The sequence below is a fragment of the Alligator sinensis genome, unplaced genomic scaffold (assembly GCF_000455745.1).
Source record: "Alligator sinensis unplaced genomic scaffold, ASM45574v1 scaffold1525_1, whole genome shotgun sequence".
NCBI lineage: Eukaryota > Metazoa > Chordata > Crocodylia > Alligatoridae > Alligator > Alligator sinensis.
In genome coordinates this window covers 37,520-41,563 of record NW_005843789.1, presented here as the reverse complement: position 1 = coordinate 41,563, position 4,044 = coordinate 37,520, and the positions used below count along the sequence as shown (strand labels likewise).

General features: G+C 59.7%; 1 pseudogene; it reads left to right on the top strand.

Moving 5' to 3' along the window:
• Positions 1-1,156: 1,156 nt before the first annotated feature.
• Positions 1,157-4,044, top strand: part of LOC102379335 — a 20,809-nt pseudogene continuing 17,921 nt past the window's right edge.

The following is a 4,044-nucleotide window of genomic DNA, read 5'->3' as shown; positions in this document are numbered from 1 at the left end:
CTGCCCGCCTGCGCAGGGAAAGCACGGGTTCCCGTCCCTCTAGACACTGTGAACTTGGGACAAACGCTGTCCCGGGTCATGCCGCCGGGGACCGGGATCTGCGGTTCCTATTTGGGCGCTGTCCCACCCAATCAGGGAGCGGGGGTGACCCTAACTGCAGGGCGGGGGCAGGAGGGAGCAGGTGTGGTGCTGCCAGAGGGTGCAGGGAGCTGGGGTTGCACCATTTCTCCAGCCTGCCCGGTGCCCGCATCCTGCGCTGGGGCCAGAGGAGCAGGAAGGACGGATCTAACACTGCTCCAAGTGACTCCTTGCACCATGCGGCACCCAACCAGGGAGACGATGATCCAATTGCCCATGGATCCGGTTACTCCTTAGCCAGAGCAGGCAAGGAGCAAAGGCCAGCACACAGCGCTCACAACAGCCTTATTCAGCCTGGAGACAGCTTCCGGCGAGCTCCCAAAAAACCAGCAACCTGGGGCCCTGCACTGAACAATACTTCTTTCCACATTTCTACAGCTTGGTTCACACTCATTAAAATTCACTCCCCCTTCGCCCCTCCCCCCATTGTTGCACCCATTTCTCCTCCCATCACAAGCTCTGCCCTCATTACCATGGCATTGCCTATGCACGTTATTCATTTACATGCCTCTCTGCTACGAGCCCAAGTGTAAAGCCATGCATTCAGCTTTTCTCACTCACTTGCTGATTCTTCCTGTTTTCTGGCTAACTTTAGCAGCCTCTCCAAGGTTTTGCTTCTAATTTATCTCCTGACAATAACTGGTGGGCTGCATCTTGTTCTTCTTACGCAACGGGCTCTGTACTTTACAACACTGCGACCTTGTTAAAAAACTGCTTGCCTAAACATTTGCAAGGTTATTTTTAATATATCGTTCCGCCTTGTGGTCAGCAGCTCTTCTGAGATGCAGAGAAAAGCCTTTATTCAGCTGCAAATCTGGTGGTCTCCAAATTCTGAATATTGTAACCCTTACAGTTGGGAGCATACGGGCTGTGCAGACCTCGGGTTGGGGCAGGATTACAGTCCCGGGTCTCGGATCTATGGTCAGATTTCCACTCTCTCCTTTCCCACAGGTGTTCCTGGAGACCGGACACTGCCGACAGGCACCGTGCACGAGTGTATAGAGAGCGAGAGCCCAGACCCCCGGCCAGTGAGATCCCTGCTGGGGAGACATGGCTGCTGCGCTGGAGCTCGTGGCAGCTGTGGGCCTCCCCTTCCCGGCGGGAGCTGGAGGAGCAGGACCCAGGAGGTGTGCAAGCAGGGGCTGAGGGTGCAGAAGTCCCTCGTGGCATCCAGACCGGAGCCGGTCCAGCACCAAGAGCTCTGGGGGCAGGACGCAATGCAGGCCATGCAGCCCCCTTGCGAGGCCGAGCTGCCCTCCGCGACCCCACAGCTGGCACCGCGGGATGAGCTCCCCACCCCAGAGCCCTGGCGCCAGCTCTTCCGTGGCCTGCGCTACCGGGAAGCCGAGGGTTGCAGCCGCCTGCGGGAGCTGTGCCGGCGCTGGCTGGAGCCCCAGCGCCGCAGCAAGGAGCAGATCCTGGAGCTGGTGGTGCTGGAGCAGTTCCTGGCCATCCTGCCCCCAGAGATGCGGAGCTGGGTGTGCGGGTGCCGCGTGGAGACCTGCGCCCAGGCCGTGGCCCTGGCCAAGGGGTTTCAGCTGGGGCAGGCAGAGGACGAAAAGTTCCAGGTGAGAGCATTTGTTTGGTGCCATCTGCACCTCCACGTGTCGGGGGATGTTCCCCCCCAGATCCCGGCTCCCCAGTGACACGTGTATCTTGTCCCCAGGTCACTGTGCGTGTGAAGGTCGAGGAGGGCTCCTCAGACCAGATGCAGCCCCCGGGGGCCCTGCCGGAGCCTGGCGGTTCCTGGGGGCAGCAGGCAAATGCCCATGGTGAGGACAGGGGACCCTGCCAGAGTTTTCTGATTCCCAGGTGCTGCAGCTGAAGGCTCATCATAAGGACAGGTCTCTGGAGGAGGCAGGAGAGTGGGAAACCCCAGGGCCCGAGGACAAGCTGCCTCATGTCCCCAAAGAGGAGCCCCTGCCCAACACAGAGCCAGGTCCTTACCAGCCTGTTTGATGTACAAGGTTAACATAGGCTCACCATGCAAAGAGTAGCAGTTACCTCCCCACACCCCCCGCCATTATTAGTGTTGTGTGCTGGGTTTAAGTCAGTTGAGTTCGGGAGACAACTAAGTAGAAAATGAGGCTGGGAGTGGGGTTGCAGGCTCCAAACAAGTGCTGCACGGGGGGACAGCAAGCGGAGCAGAGCGGGCAGTACCCGATGGCTCTTGAATGAGTCCAAGAAGCCAGGGGCAGGGGAGGTGCGGGATGAAGTCCTGGCATGCAGTTAGGAACCTGAGTGGCTGTCCTGTGGTTAGGGTGAGCGGCTCCAATGCCTGCCCCTGCCCGGGACAGGGCCGCAAGGTTTGTACCTGTGTGGCTGGGGTGGGACAGGGCTCTGGTCCCTGTGGGTGGTCCGAAGCCCAGGATCTTTCTCACTCCCTGCACCGCTGCTCTCAGAAAGATGCTTTCGGTGACTGGCTCTTGCCTTGCTGCCATGATCACAACCAGTGATCTAATTCCTGTTCTAACGATCAGTGTTGTAATAATATCAGTCAATAAGAGGCTGGTGCAGGTGATGCGGAAATGAGAGTCCCCAGTGGCCTCTGGCTGGGCCAGGTGCAGTTCACCCAGGCCTCCGTCCTGCTGCAGATCCCCAGGACAGGGGAGACCTGGGAGCTGTCGGCACGTGGAGGGTCCCCAGGCGGGTGCCCTGGACCAGGCCCTTCCCCAGGCGAGGTGAGGAGCGGTGGGTCTCCCCTTTCCAGTGGCAGGAGGCCCCGTCCTCCAGTGCAGAAATCTCTCTTCCAGAACAGTTTGGTGGGTCCATACTCCAGCAGGTCGGTGGCTCTTGCTCTCCCGGTGCTCCTGGGAGCATTTCATGCATCCTGAAGTAGACAGACCCTGCATTTCCTCCCCTTCACCCCAACATGTGGACCTGACCCAACACCAGCATCCCTACAGGTCCCTTCTCAGGGAGCGATGTCACGGTGCAGTGATCACCACCGGCGCTGGTGCAGTTCTAGGGGCTCATCTCCAGCTTCTTGCCAGTGGGACAATGAGTCTCCCGTCTCCCCTCTCCACACACTGCAGCCTCCAGCTTCCTTCGCCCCAGGCCAGTCCAGTAGATGAGCAGGGCTTTTCCCTGTCACCACCCCAGGGCTCACCTGTGCACTCTCTTACACCCGCAGGTGCTGGGACCCTGAGCAGAGCGGATCAGCAGCCTCCCGAGGAAGGGGCCTGTAAAGCTGGAGCTGCAGAGACCCTCCCCAGGGAGATGGGGACAGAGCGGCTCCCTGACGCCTGGGCCGGGCCAGCTGCAGGAGGGGCAGGGCAGGCCGGCGAAGCAGGGGCAGAGCATGGAGGTGAGCAGGGCACCAGCTGGCGGTGGGGGTGGGAGTGCAGCTGGGGCAGAGCCCAGGAGGAGCCAGGGGTGCTGTCAAGAGTTTGGGGAGCAGAGACCAGAAGAGTGAGCAGGGGTGCTGGCACGGGAAGGCCTGGTCAGAGTCCAGCCAGCCAGCACCAGGGAGCCCGGGGCAGTGATCTCTACAACTCAGTCCAGCAAGACCTCTCCCACCTGGCTAGGACTGGGGAGCACAGAGGGTCTCTGCAGTCGATGCCAACAGGGTCCCCCCAGCCCATCAGATTGGCAGGAGTGAGCAGCACACCTGGCTGCTGATTGTGTGTGTTAGTATGAGGGGAGGCAGAAGCCGGGATGGATTTGCAGCTTACAAATGAGCTGAATCAGAGGCGCAGCACAGGTTTTTTCGATTCCACACTCATTTGATATGTTTCATTGAAGGCTATGCAGAGACCAGACTATTAAATAGAGCGAGTCTTCTGAATACCAAGTGCAGAGGGGCAGCGAGGTGGGAAGCGGGACAGTGCTGGGAGAGGGGATGTAAGTAAACACCCCCCCACACACACAAAAGGGACACGGCAGCGAATCCGGTTAATCGGAGAA